The sequence below is a fragment of the Cynoglossus semilaevis genome, chromosome 8 (genome assembly GCF_000523025.1).
Source record: "Cynoglossus semilaevis isolate Cse_v1.0 chromosome 8, Cse_v1.0, whole genome shotgun sequence".
Lineage (NCBI taxonomy): Eukaryota > Metazoa > Chordata > Actinopteri > Pleuronectiformes > Cynoglossidae > Cynoglossus > Cynoglossus semilaevis.
This window is the reverse complement of record NC_024314.1, coordinates 7,544,192-7,564,893: the sequence shown is the minus strand read 5'-3', so window position 1 is coordinate 7,564,893 and position 20,702 is coordinate 7,544,192. Positions and strand designations below refer to the sequence as shown.

Here is a 20,702-nt window from a genome sequence, read left to right as displayed (position 1 = left end):
CTGTCAGTCTTCGATATCTGTCCTCCATAGTTTATGGTTTGTAGAAGTTTATTTTAATGTAGCGAAATAGGCTGCATCCACTCGTCACATCAGAGTGAAACAGCAGAGATGGCCTAACAGTTTTAGCCTGGAGCGGAACACTGTGTGCAGCATTCTGAGTGGGCATTGATTAGGCAGCGACTTACCGCAGTGCATCATTATGGTCCGCCTCCTCAGGCTGGGACATGGCATCTAAAGGTCACACAGATAATGTCACTGATAAAACAAACATGGAGTCCAACTTGAAATATGCAGACCCTGCAGCGCCCCCATCAATAATCAGTGGATGTGTGAAATCGCAGGGGTGATAAATTGTTAAATTATTTCCTGCTGTGTATTTATGCACAACTGCCTCTACAACCGTGTCACCAGATTTGCATTGTGTGGCCAGATACGTGGAGCTTCTGCCCAAAAAGGTAAACCAGTTTACATGTTTGAATTATTGGCATCTTCGTATACATCACATCTGGTCAAGAATAAAAATACTTTTCAAACTTGGAAGTGAGGTCAAGCCTTGACCTTTAGTTTTAATAATAATACCTGATATTTATATGTACATGTATTTGCTGACACACAATAAAACCATGTCTGTAACAGCAGTGTTGGACCGTCCTCCGACCTCTACAACCCTTCATTCTGACTGCCTGCCTTTTCACATTGAATACACAATCAGACAACAGAGCTCTCTGGAGATGAGGCTCCAAACGCTGCTGAACTAATGTAATTGTTGAGGACACAACTTGTGTCCTTCATGGTCCTCTGTATCCAATAACCCACTGCAGCCTGCTGGGATATCAGATCGTCATCACACGGTGAGGAGGTATCAGCTTTCAAACATTGTACTCATCACATCCAAATAAACATTTATTCAGGAAGTAGAGCAAAAACAAAATCAATGTTTGTCAAGCGGTGTGTTGAGATCCAGAATTTCTTGGGTCTAATTCTAAACTATTTCTGCAGCGCCCTCTTTTGGAGGTATGATTATTGTTTAATCTTTTCAGTCAACATGTTCACTGCTGTTTTTTCAAATCTCTGTACTTCATCCTCGTAAGATGAGTGTGTCTGACTTGATAATAGTTAAAAGGGTTATGAAGAAAGACCACCAAAGATTTGAACACAACTCTCAATGCATTTTACAGCCCATCATCAATATGCACAGTTTTGACAAATATCCATAATTAATCATGATAGCTAAAACACTACTCTGTGATCACATGACAGCCCTACTGGGCCTACATCAGGGAATGGTCTTATCTCTCTCTGCTACAGTTCAAGTGGGCCAGACCAGCACAATTATGACATAATTACCTGTAAAAAAAAACAATAAGTCTGTGTTTTTCTCATTTGTTTTTATGTAAATAAGTACAAGTTTGTTATAAAATATTCATATTTAAAGAAATATAATTTGACAAAACATCACAGACATCGTGTTTGTGCATTTTATGACTTCAAACTCCATCAAGTGGGCCAAATTGAACCCCCCAGCCCACGGGCTGTATGTTCGACACCTGGTTTAATATGATAGAGAATGGAAGAACGAAATAATCCAGTTTATATAAGATGTGGTCAAAAGAGATTGAGTTGTTGTAGAAACAGGAGTTTTGCTCCCTCCTGTCAGGCTCCTCTTCCTCCTGTAGAGGTCAGCACTCTGAGCTGTGAGGTGCTAACAAGAACCATCAATCACCACGTCTAGGTTTTCTTCTGTTTGTTCTCCGTCTTCCTCTGCTCATTCATCATAGGTAAAAGTCCTGTATTTAGACTGTCATTGGTTCACAATTGTAAGTGTTCTCTATATAAGTGGGGCAAAAAAAAGGGGGGGGGGGTGCGAGGAAAAAACACAGACGCAAGAAAAAATAACCCACACCCAATCCACTGTTGGGACACAGGCTACTGTTTACATCCATCAGCCTTTTTCCTCCGTACACACTAGAGTATAGAACAATGGCAGCCGTGATGCTGCCTCCACACTCAGCGGGGTAATGTAAACAGCAGGAAACGATTACTTGGAAATCAGTAATCACGTCAACAAACATAGGAAAACATATAGCCCAGACGGCACAATGCATTATGGGAACTTGGCAGCTGCTTTCGAGTCTGTCAGCTTATTGTATGGCTGAATAAACCTGATAACAACACGGTAAGGAAGGAATAAACCAAACAAAATGGATGTATTTTACAACACTCCGTAGCCACTTAGTATTGGTATGGACAGTTATGATATGAAGAGCATCAAAAAAACAAACGCAGTAATCTGCTCAGTAATTAGTCATGTCAACACAGCACATTAATATGATTTGTGTTTGCTGATATCATCTGTATATACTGTTTATGTCTACATCGGTGTCAAATACCTTCTAGGCCAACTTGAATTATGAGCAGCATCACTATGGCTACACATACATTTACACAGAGGCTGCTGAATCATAATCTAGTGAGCTGCGCTGTCAACACACGGAAATGGACAAGGGATGGCCACTTAGTATGAAGGCAACACAAGGTGATAGCGCAGTTTCTATATCTAAATATATGAAACTCATTCTCCTCCATGGATATAATTTATATTCATCATATTTATGTAAATTATATATATTATATTTTATTTTAATTATATATATTATATTTTATTTTATTTTTAATAGTGTTCTAGTTGGATTCTGAATGCAGGTTGAAAGTTGCAGTGATGGGCTCAGAATGTCACTGCAAGTGCAATGCAACCCTACATCTTGGTTGGAATACAACGCAACATTAACAACTGAAGTTTTTTAAACTTGGTTATAAATTGTCACACCAAAGACAAGCATCATTTACAACTTCTACCAATCAAGAAAGTTTTTTTTTTCTTCTATTTGCTCCACATCATCTACTGCAGCTGTCAGGAGCTGCTGCTACTGTGTTGGTGCTGGTGCTGGTGGAGCCAATTTGCTCAGACTGACTGAGCGAGTGCTCAGAACTCTGTATGCGATGGATGACTGTGCTCTCCAGCAGACCTCCGTGTCACCAGACTGCAGCTATTAGCACAGCGTGCTGCCACAGCCTGAAGGGAAGTTCCAGCTCTCATCATGCAGTAATAAGCAGAGGGAGCTGAGGGTACAGAGGGTCACGTCTTTGCTCACGGTCCACTCTCTATCAATAATACATACTCCAGAGACCGCTCCCAGATTAAAAAGCCGCCGTATTTTTAGATCTTGTTGCTGACTCGTGATGCATTCACAGAGCTGGGAAATGAAGCAGCGTCTCTGACTGTGGGTGTGGGCGTATTTATCAGCACACTAAAGACCAAGTTTGTATCAGCTTGTTTCTGTCTAAACCAATAAGAGCTAATAAGACGAAACACCGCAAACACAGGATAATGTCAGACGTCGTCATTGGCTGGAGACACCATCTCTGAGAATTTATTTAAATACACAGCTGTCACTGACCACCCAGTGGAGACACACAAACACACTGACAGTGAGAAGACACAAATGAGTCGACGACAGACAGACCTGCTGTCTCAACTGTCAACACAACACCTGAAGGGGATTTATTCACTACCTACAGCAGCCAATCAGCCGTCTCCATTCCACAATGAGTGAAGAATATGAGAGGCCAAGATGTCATTCATTCATGTCATGTTCAATATTTTAATAAGCCGCAGTGGTCAATGTCAGCAAATCATGTGTAAGAAATAGATTAAAAAAAGTAGTTTAAAAAGTAAAATATGAAATTATAGATTAAATCTACTACCATTATTTTTTTCAAAGCTATTCTTTGCTAGATTGTCTGTTAATGAGTGTGAAACGTCTTCACTAAATGATGTAGATGTTTTTGGAGACTGATACATTGATTAACTTTAGCCTTTTTCTGTGTTTCAAAATACTTTTGAAGGTAGGTGATTTTTTTGGTATTTATAATTCGGTGTCGTGATGCACTTGTACCAACTAAAATCATTTAAATTTCTTTTCCCCAAATAGGTTGAAAAGCACTTTAGTAGAAGGCTGTGTAATTATTTAGAACTGAATTTTACATTAAAGTGCCACAATTGGTAGAACAATAAAAAGAAGTCCAAATTTTGCAGAGGTCAATTAGGGGTCAAAACAGGAGGGGGGGGGGCTTCTAACCAAGTTTTCATGGTTTCACTGAATGGACTGAGTGGTAAATTAAAACTCTGTACACGACTGTTAACTAGATAAACAACTCTAATGTATCTCTGACTGCTGGAGTCGCTGCTGAGGAGAAATCAGATATTAACAGAGAGATTTAATCCTGTGGTAATTAAAATCTGATAGCACAGACAGCATGTTAATGAGAGGTGTAAACAGGGCTGGAGTTTATTATTTTGCCTTGATTGGGTTTCACTCACTAATGAACCTCATTTAACAAGTCTCTGATGTACATCCTAATCTGCTATAAAATATCAGGCTCAGATGACAACAACGATAAAATGGATCTAACCCTGAAGACAGGGAATAGTTAGAGGCCAGAGCCAGAAAACTTTTCTATTGCATTAAGTGTCAGGCATGAGTGCACGTGAAGAATGAGACAATCACACTCAGTGGCTTTGGTGTGAACCCAGACTGCTTCAATATGACACCCATTTACACTCTGGATGGCTGTGTGAAAGAGGTTGCCAGGCCATGTCACTACTAAAACCTGGAGTGTACTGAATATTAATTTATCACCGATGGCTGTGCTGCTGCAGGTACAGTACTTTAAAGGCACTTCGAATGACTTTTACCAAGTAGGAAAGAGACCTAAAGTAAAGAGGAAGTTAATAAAAAGAAATGACCATTACACACACAGTAGTGGTCAATCAAAAGTATGAGATGCTGTGTGCCACAGATTGGTGTGTAAGTACAGCCATTAGTAGATGTCAGGCATGGTGTTCAAGTCGAGTCTGACTGCCACGGGTCATAGGCTGTTTGTCAGGTTTGGAGTTTTGGGGGTTTTTTTTGTCTTCCTGAAGTCAGGAGTGTACAGAGGCTTGGGTTTTGTAGGAAAATGCAAAACTTCTTCTCAGAAAGCACTGTCCCTGCTGCAGTGTTGTGTCTCACTATGATGTGGACATGCTGCTCCGTCCTGAATATAAAACATATTTTCAAAATGATTTTTTTGCAGAAGAAATAGATGGGTTAACAATATTTAAAGACAATTCTTTCTATATATATTAATAAAAAACACACTGTTGTGCTTCCTGTACTCATCTCTCTAGCTTTTATTTCCCACAGGCCTTTGCTGCTACAGTATATCTGCACTAATTCCAAGTTGTTTACAGGGATATAAATTGTCTTCGACACAGTTTAAACTGGATTTATGTTTCTATGCAAATGCAAAATCACTAAAACATGACACATGTCGCCACATATGTATCCATTTGTAAAGACTGTTACCAAAACAATTTGACAGGGGTAAATATGATGTACAAAGACGAGCAGACGTCCACCTAAACTGTTACTCTGAGCTCTAACAGACAGGAGGCTGAAAATCTGAAAGGCTGCTCATCTTTTCTGTTGACACATGGACCTGATATCTGCAGAAAGTGTGAAAGATTGTGTTTGCTCCTCCTGAAGGGCAGTCTGAGAAGACGGAACATTTTGTAGACACAGTCTGTCCGGCCTGTCGATAGCATCTTAGTATCTGTCAGATCAACCAGAGACAAGACATGCCCAGAGTTTGACAGTCGGCTCTGGTTATTTATTCATGGCCCAGTTCACAAAAGCAGAGCAAAATGGCTCACGCAGCCAGCTGGAGGGAAGACTGACGGAAGTTCAGGAACACGTGTTCTTGAAGTGTGGCAGGAGGAAGAAAAGGAAACATCAGCAGACATCCATCAGCAGAAGAAGGCTGACCCTAACCTGATTAACCTGAGGAACACTGACTCTGTCCCTAATGCCACACACTGATGAGCAGCTAAAGGCTAATTGCTGGGTAATTGACCTGTTCTGCCTCTGGTAACTGTTTATGTTGCTGTAATCAAATGATAGAGGTGTTGGTCTGGTAGAACTGTGAGACTGTGAAGCCAGTCAAGAGTTATATCAGACCCTGAAGAGACGTAATCTAAATAATAAATATGAGCACAAATACAGAGCGGTTGGAAGAAATACACTGAGAAACTTCAACTGCTCCTTTATTAGGAAATATATGGCTTGATTTCAAATTTTTTACTGCCTACTCTAAACAGATATCTGATCTATGCAACAATGAGTATGAGCCACATTTGTGTATTTTGCCAAGTATTTTCAAATACTTATTGCTACTGCTTTCGTCAAGTTATTATAAGTATTATATAATATTAAGTATAAGTATAAGTATTTTCAGATACTTATTGCTACTGCTTTCGTCAAGTACAATGATAATAAAAAGAATATTAGGGTCCACACAGTGTTTTTTAGGGCCATGCTTGGCCCACAGACTAGACCATGAACACACCTGCTTTAGATCAATGTGATCTGGAAATGACCAGATGAACATGTAACGTATTCTCTCTGTCTTCTATCAGTCAGGTTTAGGTTGTGTGAGTGGCAGACAGATCCATACAGATAAAGACGGATGTCTTGAAATAAAGCCTCACACATAGAGCCTTTATGTGGGTGGGGGAATTTACAGCTTTGTCTTATGTTCAACTGCAATTTCCTGGCAGTCATTTCCAGACGAGGGAGGGCTTGAGTCAGAACCAGCTCAGCTCAGAACACTGCAGTATTCAGAACTGACTGTCCACGTCCCTCAGCCCAATCCTCCATCTTCACCCTCCACCAATCATCACTCAAATCCTCCATCTAGACATTCTCATGACAGGAAGTTCTGACATCAAACAGAGCCTGCAGCACCCAGACAGGCTGATGGAGAAAGCAGAGAGGAGGAAATCCCGAAAAGGTGTTTGAACGCAAAGCTAAAGTGAAACGTTCAAACTGATTTAAAGAAATATGTCCCTCATAGACTGTGAGCTTACGTCTCTCCTGTCTGTGTGGACAGCTCTTTAATGATGAGATACGCAGATCTTAGTGTAAACTGATGAGACCATAACATGCTAAAGCAATTCATAAATAAATCAACCATAAATCATTTGGATCAGACTGGTTGTAAAAACCGAACATATCCTCAGGGTGAACTATTTTTAATAGATTTATGAAAATGATGTTTTTAAATTAAATACAGATTCTCTCAAGGTGAGGTTAGGTTCACTGCCCAGGTTCTCCTGGGGGTTCTCCCTAACACAGTGCCTCAGGTATGTAACGGGTGATCTCAAGACAAAACACCGGAAAGGACGTCCACTAGGACACCTGCAAACAAACGCCATCAACACAGTGAACCACAGAAAAGGGAAGAAAAAAATATATTCCATCCTTTCACCCAAGTTGCTCCGCATTATGAAAGGATCTAACGAGTGACGCTCTCGTGTTCTGTGGACGTGTGGAGGATGAAAGGGTGGAGGAGAGAGAGGAGGAGAATGAGAGGGTCTCTCTGAAGAAGTCCTCCCAGTGGGGTAGATTACTGGCATCTGTGGTGTTCACACAGACTCATGAAGCTAGTATCAAAGAAAGCAGCTGGAGGAAAAGGATGGGCAGCTACACTGGGACACAGGCAGAAAGGGAATAAGAAATGTAATCTCTGTAATGGAGGAGGAGAATGACTGTGACCGTGTGCCTGCATCCATTTACACAACCACATACAGCCCACCACCCACCTGCTGGCTGCCTCTTTAACTTTACATTTCTACCGATGTGTTACACAGACTTAAAACCTGACGATGAATTCAGAAGGTTTTTGATTGAAACATCACCAAAAACTCTATCAAAAAAATCCACCTTGAATATATACGAAGTATGGTGTCCTATTTTTAACAGACATGAAATGCCATTTGGGCTTTGATCCTTTAACACAAGGGTCCTCCAACCACCGGGTCAGGGACCTGTACTGGGCCGTTAATCACTTGGTACTGGACCGCACAGAAATAACAAGTTTTATTATACTTTTTTTTTCTTCAAATTCTACATTATTCTTTCTCTATTTTGAAAAACAATCACTTTTAGTCTTGACAGTTTTGACAGTTTTTCCTTTAAGCTATTTCTACTAGCTAGCAAGAAGGAAATGACAAGACAGCAAAAGCCCTAAAGGAAAGTCTGGAATAATTAGAAAAAAAAAATATATATATATATATATCTACATTATATGTGATATAATTAATATAATTACACTTAAACTTATACTGTTGTTTTGTTTTGTGATGCATGTGACCTCATCTGACACACACATTCTTGTCATTGGTTTTTGGAAAAACTGCACAAAACCAGTCCATTGTGCAGAAAAGTTTGGACGGGTTTGAACGATAAGTTTAGGAAAACATGATCTTTTACCTTAAGATTCCTAAAACACTTCCCAGACAGGATCTATGTTTTCATTAGAGCATATGTTCTTTTCCTACGTCTCTCTCGTTGCAGTACAAAATAACATTATGTAATGTGCTATCTATAAGGAAAACATGCTCCAATATACGTCTGAGTGGTGAGGGTTTTGGGATATTGTAGCAGAATTAATTTCCTGAAGGAGATAGTCTCCAAAAAAAAGAAAAGGGAGTTTACATTTACATTCAGGCGAACTTTTTCCAGTTGTGTCTTATTAGAGGAGGTTCCATTAAAGAGGCATGTTACTTGATCTATGGTTAATAAATCCAGAATATTATTTTCCATATGTTTGAAATGAAGCTATCCCGGCCAAAATAATAGGAACATCCTGGCTTTATTATTACTGCGGTTAAGGACAAACATGACCAGTCTATGAGTGACGGCATCAAACAAGGAGAGAGGGAAGGCCAATATGTAGGACATCAAAGCTGCTGTGGATGAGCCGCAGCTCTTTGAATGATATGTGAGAGCAGCAATTTTTCTGATTGTGAAGCTTGGCTGCAGCTATGATTACTGTTATTCCAAATGGACCAGTGAAAATAATTTCAGTTTCTACAATACTGGAATTCAGTGAATTGTTTTTGAGATGGCAAAAAAAATTCTCAACAGCTGGTTACCAAATTAGTGCCGGTTTACTTCTTTTCTAAATAATCCATCAAAATGTAGGAAAAAATGTCATGAAAAGAAAATGATTTTAATTATTTACTCTACCTTCTTTTTTTTATTCAAGGCACAAAAAGGTAATTTCCTGTCTGTAAATCTCTCAAACTTCAAATACTTCTTTGACTCTGCTGAAGATGCGACTGCACTTTTTACTTTTACTCTTAACTTCAGGCCTTTAGTTAGAATTAACTCTGACAATGAAGATGCTAAAGGATAAATAACCTCAGGTTGAGATTCTAGTCTAGGATTGAACCCTTGACCTTTTGGATCAAACATAAAACACTTTAAACACAGATAATGGGCAAAACAACACTGAATCAGTGGTTCCTAAAGTAGGGGGCCGTCCCCTAAAAGGGTCACAGAGCAACTACAGAAAGAAGGCAAGTCAAAATCACTTTTACTATAATCTTTCTATACTTATGCCTCATTGCACAAACTGCACTCCATTTCATTTCCTTTGTTTTAATGAATGTGTCCGTCAACTGTCAACAAGGCCAACGGTTACAGACAGGAACACTGAAAACTATTTTTTTTTTCACAAACAGAACATACTAAAACTCCCTAATGTGCATTCCTCAACACTGTGTAGGACAGAATAAAATCCGATTTTTTTTTTTTTCACATTTCTGTCGGTCTTTATATTCAATCTGTAAATTCTTACAGTCACTCATTTAACCTTGTTTCATAAACACTGAGGTGTGTTACTGACTTCCCACACTGGAGGAAGTTTGAAACCCACTTCTGCTCAGCCCACGGTCACAGTCCACAGCAGTGAACCCCCCACCCCCCCCACCCCCAACTTTACATGGCTTGTTTATTTATTTTGACTCCTGTCAGTGGAATGTTCTCATGTCACACTCAATGTTCCGCGCCTCCTGCCTCAGACTGACATCCGCTCACAGTTCAAGGATACGTACTGTACGTGTGTACAGCTTATTCCAACATTTTACCTCATCCACCCGCGCAACCTGCCTGACATGTGGGCTGGGTTCCACCCAACTGCCAGACTCCATCTCTGTCAGTGGCGCTCCCTGGTGTCAGGGTTAAAAGCTTTCCATATGAGAAATGGCAACTACAGCGCCACGTGGAAAGTACTGTAGTACTTCTGAGTAGATGATCGGACATCACTGAATTCAGGACAAAGAGAGAGAGTGTGTGTATTTATATAAATAGTCTGATTCTGACTACAGTTCAAAGTTTACCTTTTTAGCCAAACCTCAGAAAAGACCCAGTATTTCAAGATTTCAGATTTCAATAGTAATCCAACAGTTCTACAGTAGAACTACAGTCTCTGTATCCCAGCAACATGCAGTCCACAATTAGCAACATGTGTTTCAATTATCTGTTTAACCCTGTATAAATATTTGGTCAGTTTTGTCACAAACACCAAGCCGTCTTTAATTAGTACCTCCTGTTGGTTACCCCTAACAGTGCACCCCACAAACCTTCATGGTTTGACATCTGCCCCGACTAAATTGACCTTTTTTTCTGACTGGGTCTGAAATGTGGGCCACAGTTTGGAAAAGCGTATTCAAATATGAGCCATGGCAAGTTACGTTGAACTATTATTTCAAGCTACTGCCATACAGTATACTCACACATACAGTACATTCATACATACAGTACACATGTACAGTACACACATACAGTACACACACATGATGAAATGTGTCATCTGGATTGAACCCATCATCCAGCCCAGGTGAACAGTGGAGTCTAGTCCACACATGTAGCCCAAACCACAACAACATAATATAATACAGTATAATATATTATATTATCAGCCTTCAGTCTTTTCTGTTTCAATTAATTTGCTAGTAAACGACAGCTGAATGAAATGATTGCAAATGTTCCTGGTCTATAAACAGATTAATTCATTTCCCTTTGGGATCAATGAAGTATTCATCTATCCATCTCTAGATGCTGCAGAAATCTCTGATACCAACATGTACGAAGGTTTTTATTTTAAGTGCGTCTTTTAATCAAATCTAAGTTCATCCTTGGCCGCGTCGCAGTCCCTGCAGCCTACAGTGCTGAGGTGGGCTGATCAGGAGCAGACCACTTGGGCTGCAGAAAGCTGATTCATCATGACTTTCAAACTATCAACATCGTGCTTTTCATTTGGATTTCTTTGAGTTTTGGTAAAAGGTAAAGAAAATATTCATTTGACATTTACAAATAAAACCTCCACATAAAGCCAAGTCACACAGGGGGCAGCAAAGACAAAACAAGGATTGGAGTCTAAATAATATAGAACTAATGATATAGAAATGGCGTCTACTATTCTGAAGAGTGACTCAAAGTAAAAGCAGTTTCACATTAAGGACGACTTGTTCTCATTTGGTGAAGCTCAGACTGAAACCACAGAGCATCGCTTGTCTTCATGTCATGTTGTTCTTACAGTGTTTTGGCTGGAAACAGAGGAGCCAATCACAAGCACTCTGTGTTCAGAAACAGAAAACATTAAAGATATTACCTTTAATACAAGACACATTTCTTACAACAGATTATCATCAAACATCCTTTAGTTTATTTGAACGTTTTACTTTAAACTTGATCTGAAAGTCAAGTTCATGGAAGACAACTTCTCTGCTGATCTGAACATAAGATAGAACCTGTGGTTCCCAGAACTATTTTCATTCAACCATTTGGTTCTATTCTATAATACTCTATAAATCTGCTGTAAGCAGAGGTAAAAGGAAACTATGTTGATGCAACTTTTCAAAACCAACCTGATAATCTCTGGATAATCTCTTGCAAAATGTATCCGATCAAAATTCCGAATGTCTTTACCCCATGGGCAGAATGACAGGAACTTTGTACACACAAAAAACATCTTCTCTATGTAAATAGAGAGAGTAGAAATGAGCTAGTTCTAACAGCTAGCTATACCCCACCCCAGAGCTTTGTCAACCATTATCCTCTTCAGGTCCCAGATGAGTGAAAAGCAGAGGTACTTTCCCCTGGACTAACTTTCCTACTTCATCACCCAGACACCAGCCATTTCCTGGTATGTACCATCTACTGGTCTGTACTGATAGCTTTGTGTCCACTCCATGTTTTTCCTATTGACAACCCAACCATTCCACTCCGCCGTTCTCACAGACCATCATTTCCATTTGCAAATAAGTGGAGCAGACGAGTTGACAGCATACTTATCGAGCACTGGAATGTAATGCCCCGCAGCAGATCGATAAACAACTTGTGCGGGTGACTCATCACCACGGTGCTCACTCTCCTCTGACAAAGTGCTGAGGCAAAGCTCTCTCTTTCTCCTGCTCTCCGTCCAAGTGGACAAGGAGGGATGCGATGGCCCCCTTAAACCCCAGTGACCTGATGGCAGCGAGTGCGTCTCGTTTCATCGATCTGTTCAGGCCGGATCTAAAGAAATATGAGCGGGTGCCGACTCCCTAATGGGACCGCTAATGCAAGTAGTCCAGCCATGGACTTCATGCATGATGCAGAGCATTGAGGCGGCATGGGGGGGGGGGGGGGGCACCCGTTCTGTCACTGTCAGGTAATGGCCTTCACACCCTGCTCAGTGTATCAGTTAAGGCCATGGCTAATGGCTGTCAGGGCCCAGCACTGCAGTCTCTCTCTCACATTCTTCCTCAGCTCAATGTCATGCATACACACTGTGCATTAGCTGCCCTCCCCTCACCGTCTGCTGTGTCTGCTCCTCTCACCTTCCCACAGGGGACACAGCCACCGCTGCGGTGATGGCATGAAGAAGACTCCTTAAAGGCATCAGCAGCACCCACAGTCTGTGATGAAGATGCAGCTCATCAGCCACGACTATAAACTATCTACAGTCGGACAGGCTTTTGGAATTTATCGACTGAAACCGTCCTGAGCATTATTTGACCCAGGTTTAAGTAATATATGGAGCAGAAATCGATGAGGAGAAAAAGCCATGCTGTCTACTGATGATATCGTTCCACTGTATTGAAGAGGAGGAGGAGGATGATGATGATGATATCAGCTGAAAAATCAATCATGCTGACGGTTGGTGGTTTTTCATTATTCAGGACACAAACACAGCCTCTCCTCATCACAGTGGATCCAGTGGCAGAGACGGTGCTAATGTTCTGTTAATGAAGTTGATTCAAACAGGACTGGAGTGACTGTGGAGTGATGGAGCAGCTCCAGCTCCTTTGTTTTTCCTTTCATTTTGACTGGGATTATCATCATGATAAACTCCTGGGATTAAATCGCTTTTACTACCACTGTAAATTCATCCACGGTGCAGCAGCCACTGAGGACTCTCAGAGTCCACAGGCTGGCAGTTCAATCAGGGGGCATGGGTTTAATCAAATGAAAGGGTTCAATTCCCAGCATGCTGAAGTGTCTAAATACCTGTTTTCTGGGACTTCTTCTGCGTGGTCCGCCGCTATAGATGGTCAAGACTTCAAAACTCCTTTGAACACTAATTTGATTAATTAATAATAATTAATTTGATTACTGCGTATACAGGGTCACGACATTCACAATTACCATGTTGACCTCTGAGGGTGAGGTCAAAACAATAACATCCCATGTTGTGATTCCTGTTTCCCTTTCTTTTGACTTGGTGTCTGTGGAGAACCCATGTGTGTTCAATAACAGACACTGGCTGATGTAATGTTTCTGATAGCAGTAATAGGACTTACAGTACTACATAAGTACTCTTACTGTAAAGAGGGGTTTTGGTGCCAATTGAAATGAAACCTCATCTCAGGAGACACACACGAACGTGGAACTAAAACGACCCGCAGAGTCTCCAGGGTCGCTGTCTGTGTCAGCTCACTGGTCCTAATCAAACATGACAGGCTGACCCCTGTGACCTTCGCCTCTGTTTCCATAACACGCCAGGCCTGGTGTGTTACCAGCAGTAGACAAATGTCAGTGGACGTTAGGTTTAACACAACAAATTATCTCTACGTCACCGCTGTTTCTCCACAAGTGGAGACTCCTTAGTCAAAACGCTGGACATTAAAACTGTCCATCATGGTTATCATAACACTGACCGGGCAGATTGGATTTCATATGACCTGCTACAAATATATAAGGTAAATAAAAACTAAACTAAATTCAAAATATTCTGTCAAATGGGAGGAAATGCAGAAACCAATGCTGATTTTTTATGTATTATGTTGTTATTCACTGTTATTCTGCAGGGACTTCAAACTTCCAGCCTGGTAAAACTGAAGCTGTTTTAGTGCTAAATTAGTCCAACCATTCAAAGCATTTACTATTCTCTTGGCTAACCTTTGTTTCCAGGTATCTTCCAGAACTCTCGGGAAATTCATGTTAATTTTATTAGCTCCAAAATCCAATCCACCTTCGTTAACCTGATAATTCACACAAACTCCTGAAAATTAGCTTGACTTTTTGTTCTTCTTGACATGACATCCTATCATGAGAACACACAACATACACTTAATCAGCTGCAGCTCTGCATGAGATGAATTTGGACTTTCTAACTAACTAACAAACTAACTGACTGCCTTAAGTTTAGCTCAAATTGAAATTGACCACATCTCTAACTGTGCTATTTTCTTCACACCTAAAAAAGACAAGTGAGCACTTAAATGATGTCAGCACCACCTGACCATCAAACCTTTACTGCTTAATGGCCAAGCATATGTGACCAGGCCGTGATGACCTGACATTTTACTCCATGGACGTATGAGAAAAGTAATGGGAAAGATGTTCTCATGGCAGCAGCTGATGGAACTGACCTTGGTGTTATCTCACAAATCATCCACACACTCCAGCCCACGCTGGAGAAGAAAGGGAAAAAAAATAATTCCTTGATGCTTCTACAAAGGACCAAAGACGAAGGTGAGAACGCGAGAGAGGTCAGAAAAAAGGAGTGGTGAGAAGAAGAGCAGGCAGACAAGACGACGAAGATGCAGCAAGAACTTTAAATGGATGACAGTGAGACAGAGAACAAATAGGTTTCAGAGACAGAAGGGAGGAAGAGGAGCGTGATGATACATAAAGTCAAAGTTAAAGGGGGAATTAACGAAAGGAGGAGTGAATTTAAAACAGGAGGAGGCTCGGCGGCGGTCGGACGGCCAGACTGCTGTGTCTGGTGCCCTGGGATTCTGCAGCAGTATACATTATTTATGGCAACAGCAGAATGATTCAGGGTGACTTACTTGGCTCATCATTTACAGGCTTTCACCCATGAATTATTAAAATAATGACTTGTGGTTCTGGTGATCCAGAGAGGGAGAGGGTGAACTTCTGACAGAAGAACAGCAGCTCAGAGGTCAGTCACTGGAACAGTGGTAGTAGCTGGGACATTTTAAAGCTCTGTGTGTGTGTGCTCAATAAAGCATAACTTAAGTTCAAAAGTGTCAAAAATTGAAAATGAAAATCTAAAATATGAATAATGGAAAATGGAACTTTTAACAAAATCCCTACAGAACAAAATCCTATCAGACATGATGAGGCTGTTACTACAAAACTGCTTTTAGCCGTTGATTTATCACTGTTGTTCAACCAGTTCAACCAAGTGTTGTAGAGAACAGATCAGAGTTGGCTCAGAGACACTGTACCAATTAATACAGTCCAAGGATGAGTAACTGAAACACAGCCAAGAGCGGCCTCGGAGGTTAGCCCAAAAATATAACAACGATGGTCGGGGGGCAGATTTACTTGGAGTCATAGATGCTGAGTTTGCTGCAACACTGACATCAGCCCCAGTGTGTTGACATACTGTTGAATCCAAGAACTGACTCTATACAAAAGAAATACAGCTTGATATTCAGCCACATATTGTTGTTTTTTTTGTTTTTTTAAATATCAGAAACAAACAATCGTGTCAGCACAGACCATTATTCATGTGTGTTTATGTTCAAAACAAAAGGAGCAAAAATGAAATCTTATCTTACCTGTGTGACATGAATGCAACATCTCAGACTGTAGCTCCATGACCCTGGACCACTGTGATGATGATGATGATGATGAGGCAAGAACAGCTACACAATTTAACAAAAAAGAAAGAAAATGGTAAAAAGTTAACTATAATAAAATATAAATATTACAATTCACCTTTTTCAAAAAGTAAACAAACCAGTATGTTGGCAAAGCTAAACATACTGGTTCTGGAGAGTTAGTTGTTCCATAGTGTATCAGTCAGGATGTTAGCATGTTCAAACTTGAAGCAGCATATCTGCTGTTAGCATCATGAAGTTTAACTCGTACGTTTGCCTGAAAGCAGCTGAGAATTGACTTTTAAAAAAAAACAACCTAGAGTTAAAACTACACAGAATCTTATGCTCCAACAGAACACAAGCAACTCTCACCAAACAAAGAAGCTAAATATCATTCTGAATGTCACATATTAGTGGTGCGGACAAATAAAAACCCTTATATCCAACACAGTTGTTGCTGCAGAAACAGGCCACTCTTCTATGGACCAACAACTAAAGGGCGTATACACTGTTTTTCTTCTGAGTCTCAGTGAAGTTGTCTCTGCTTTCAGAGACGTCCCAAAGTTTCCAAGTGTCCAAATGAGTCAAAACAACCAAAAAGCAAACTGGCTTCCAGTCAGTTTCCCCCAGTAACAGTCAGAAACAGTAGAGTGGAAACCCGGCCTCAGTCCACATCTTAGTGTTACTCTGTACATACAGTATACCACTGCCGTGCCATCTTCTTATATAAGCTCCATATAGTTTTCCTTTTCCACTCAAATGTGATTATACAGTAGCTTGTTATTTAAAACTTGATCCAGGCGTGAAACATTAAAGGCTGCTCTAAAGCCTGCAGGACTGGCAGAGCACAGTAGGTTCGTGTTCTAATCTCATTTCATGATCTGTGATATTCTGGGCACAGGCTGCATTTCTTCAGCTCTTCTCAAACTTTCCGTGCCAGCTTTGCTGCGTTTTAGAGTTATGCAAACACCCTGAGAATTTAGTTCATTCCTGTTAATAACGGCGCAGTTAAGGTAAATATACAGTGACCTAATTCAATTAAATGTGAAATGCCTTCAACTCAGACCAACAGAAATGAAGGCAACAGGTACACGTCACCTGACACAACCCTGTTTAATTCAAATCTCTCTAGATTATCATGGATGTGCTCAGATGGAGAGAACAGTGAAGTCTGGGACTTGGAGTGCTGCCACCACGACCTTTGACCTTTCTTCATTACACCCCATATATCCGTGGCTGTGCCCTTGAAACTTATCAAACCATTTTGATTTTTTTTTTCAATTCATACATCACAATGTACAACAAGTCATGTTTTTGACATATTCTGAATATGTATAAAAAAACCTAAAACTTCTTAGTTTTACTTATACTGTCATTGTACATATAGCAGCATCTGTAGACAACCATCTAACCATCGACCTGTTCCTGGGAGGCAGTGATCAAGCAAAGGAATTGGTGCTCAGTGCATCAGAGTGGGACAAGGTGCGATTCCATCCTGTTACCACTGGGCCACAGACGCCCCCTGTAGGCTACAGTGCAACATCACAACCAGCCCACTGATCTTATATAAAATGGCCCTGACCCACAGAGTGATGTTGTTTCCCAGGTTGGGCCTCCACACATCAGGGTTTGTTGGATTAGCTTCTTTAGCAATTTGTGCTAAGCTCATGAATGAGCCGATATGTGGACTTTGAAAACAACACTTTTGCCTGCTGCTAACAGTCAGTCAAAGGCCTCACTGGGAAAAATAACAAGTCATTAATTCCATTTTTTGGTTAATCTGTGCAGATTAGGCCACGGCCGTCGTCTGGTTTAGTCATCTGATGATCAGGAAACTACACTTTGGACTCAAATACTGCTTCAGTGTCAGTACAGAAGTCAATGTTCTGGGTGCCATTATGATCCACAAGTAACTGTGAAATTCCTCTCATATTTCCTCCAAGTGGGCACAAAATAGTTCAGCACTGAGCTGCCGGAACATTCGGCGCTGGACGGTTTCATATCTGTGTCATTTCCACACACTCGCTTCTTCGCCTTCAAATGCTTTTGTCATTACTTGTTAGCTGTGACAAGTCCCTGTCCCTGCACTGTTCAACGAGGCCATCAGATCTGTGAGAAATCCCACAGCGAGCAGCGTCGCTGTCTCTGCCGCCGCTCCACAAATGAGTGGCTCTTGAAGCAGCAGGATGACAAATGGCTTCAATACTTTGCTGCAACTCCGCCAACATACACTTCCAGTTGTGCTGCAGTACTTTTGAACAGTGATAAATCTCAGAGCGCTTGTTAAGACGCGTCCTCTGATAATGACTACGTCCTCCTCGGCGCACTCACAAGGAGACACACTCACACTGCACGGGTGCTCACATTTTCGTCATCGTGCTTTTAAAAGGTTCACCGTGTGAGACTGGAGGGAGATAGATTTATTTTATAATCCATTTCCATTGGCAGAAATTAAATATAAAACTTGGCACGTTTGAGAGTACACTCAGCTGAGGGGGTGAGTTATGTCCTCCACTCTTCACAAAATGAGCCTGTCCATATTCATATCAGTGACAGATACTGGCCACGCAGGCCTCAGTGCTAGCTACGTGGTTCAGTGGTTCTATGGTGACGTTGGAGACGTTTTCAACCTCCACATGTAACTTGTATACATACATTATTCACTCCCTTTTTTACAGCTTGTTTTTTCTGATTCACAGCAACTGTAATAAAATATAAATGTTTTTAGCCCAGTCTGTGTTCTCTGATGAACACCTCCATCAGTGGCCGCAGACTCCACCCACCCACAGCTGCACAGTACTAGGGTTCTTGGACCTTCATGTACACGACTAATGACCAAGTACATGAATATTTAGTAAGCAGTGGAAATAATAACCTGACAAGTTATCATTGACTGACCAAATCCCTCTCTCTTCACTTTGATCTACCTAATTAATATATGATGTCATTTTACCAGCACAGCAGTCAAATGCCGTTACCTTTTCACACAGCTGGAAAATAAAAGGAAACTTTTATTTTATTTTGAAAAGTTATTTTAGAAAATTTTGCTTTTTGTCTGATGTACATCATCACCAGACTTTATTTTGTTCCACAGAGGAGAACAAGTCCAAAAAAACACCAAACTGTCTTCAACAAAGAACAACAACCTCGTTCTCTTTAAATGGTAAAGTAAATACTGTTAACATGTATGGAAAAGGAGAAACAAACAAACAAACAAACAATTCCCGCAGTTAAATGATCAGTTGTGTGGTGTTGGTGTGGTGAATAAATAATCCTGGTTTGAGGAACAAAGTCAAAGCTCAGTCAATGTCAATTAAAAATCATGAAACCGTTTGAAAATAAAGACTGAAAGTAAAGATTATTGTTCAGAAAATATTTTGACTTACCTGCTTCTTCATGTGCAATCCATCAAATTCAACACCAGCATCAAACAGGTGAAACAACAGAACCACATGGTCCAGGTGTTTGAACTTCAGGCTCTTCCGTCCACAGGTGTCACTGATTATCACCTGCTCCGCCCTCTCCTCAGCGGCTCAGGTTAAAAAATAAAGGACAACTCTGTCATTTCCCCCCGACCCATTTCTTGTTACTCCTACAGAACACAAATATTATCACATTACAGTCCAACTCATACTAATATTCACTCTTTATTAACTAAAGCTGATTGATTTATTATCAAAATGCACTACACATACTGACAGAGTACACAGAGTACCATCATCCTCTCGACAGCAGGTGACACGTTGAGGTGGAGACTCTTCATGTATCCTCTGTGGTAACAATAACTCAGGATTGGTACACATAACAGGTATTTGAATAAAGTATCGGTTCCATGCCAATACCAGGGGCAGTAGTGGGGGAGATGGAGTCAATCCCAGCAGCCCCCAGGTCACGGTGTGGGTACACTGTGGACAGTTAACCATGAACAACCATTCACACTCACATTCACACCTGTGCTGCACTCAGAGTGAATCATTACTCCAATCCTGCCTGGTGTTGGACTGTGGCAGGAAATCTGAGTACCTGGAAAACCCCAGTACACACAGAGAGAATGTCAGAACTCGATTTCTTCTCAGACTTGAGAATATTCCCAGACCTGTGAGACAGTGTGGACACCAGCTGCAGTGAAGTCCACCACACAGCAGAAGATCAAGAGCAGGACTACCATCAAACACAAACACACACACACACACACACACACACACACACACACACACCCAGTTCTGCATGATTTAAACACTGATCAATATTTAGTGCAGATCATCACTGCTCACTCCTGTCTCTTTTATCTCTTTCCTCAGAACTGTCCACATATCTATATTTACGTAGGCGTGTTGACGTCCACCAATGGGGGAAAAGCTGCACCGATCCGAGTCCGGATCAAATACACTGTTAGTCAGAATAAGCAGAATTTGTGTTTTATGCAGGGATTTGTGTAGGGGGGTGGGGGGGGGAGGGGGCTCCATGGATGTTAGAAAGATACTGAGGCTGTCACTGGGGGCGATATCTGAAACACACTCCTGCGTCATGTGTTTTACTAACACCTCCAACATCATTATGAGCATCTAGAACGAAGCTCCATGGCTCCAGGGGGGGGGGGGGGGGGGGGGGGGGGGGTGGGGGGGGTTAATGTAATTGTGGTGGAGCAGATGAAAATTCCACATTCTTCAGAGAGCACTTCACTTGGAGTGGATGG

At 41.1% G+C, this 20,702-nt stretch overlaps 1 long non-coding RNA gene across 2 annotated transcripts; it reads right to left on the bottom strand.

Annotated features, from left to right (window-relative positions):
- Positions 1 to 3,884: 3,884 nt before the first annotated feature.
- On the bottom strand, positions 3,885 to 20,167 carry LOC112487384 (uncharacterized). 2 transcript variants are annotated; one of them, XR_003050438.1, is made up of 4 exons: positions 19,393 to 20,167; positions 15,965 to 16,051; positions 15,729 to 15,810; positions 3,885 to 5,097 (listed from the first exon to the last, which is right to left on the bottom strand). It is a non-coding gene; the product is annotated as an uncharacterized LOC112487384 (long non-coding RNA). The 2 variants fall into 2 exon arrangements; XR_003050437.1 differs by lacking the exon at positions 3,885 to 5,097 and having other exon boundaries at positions 13,779 to 15,810.
- Between the last annotated feature and the right edge of the window lie 535 nt (positions 20,168 to 20,702).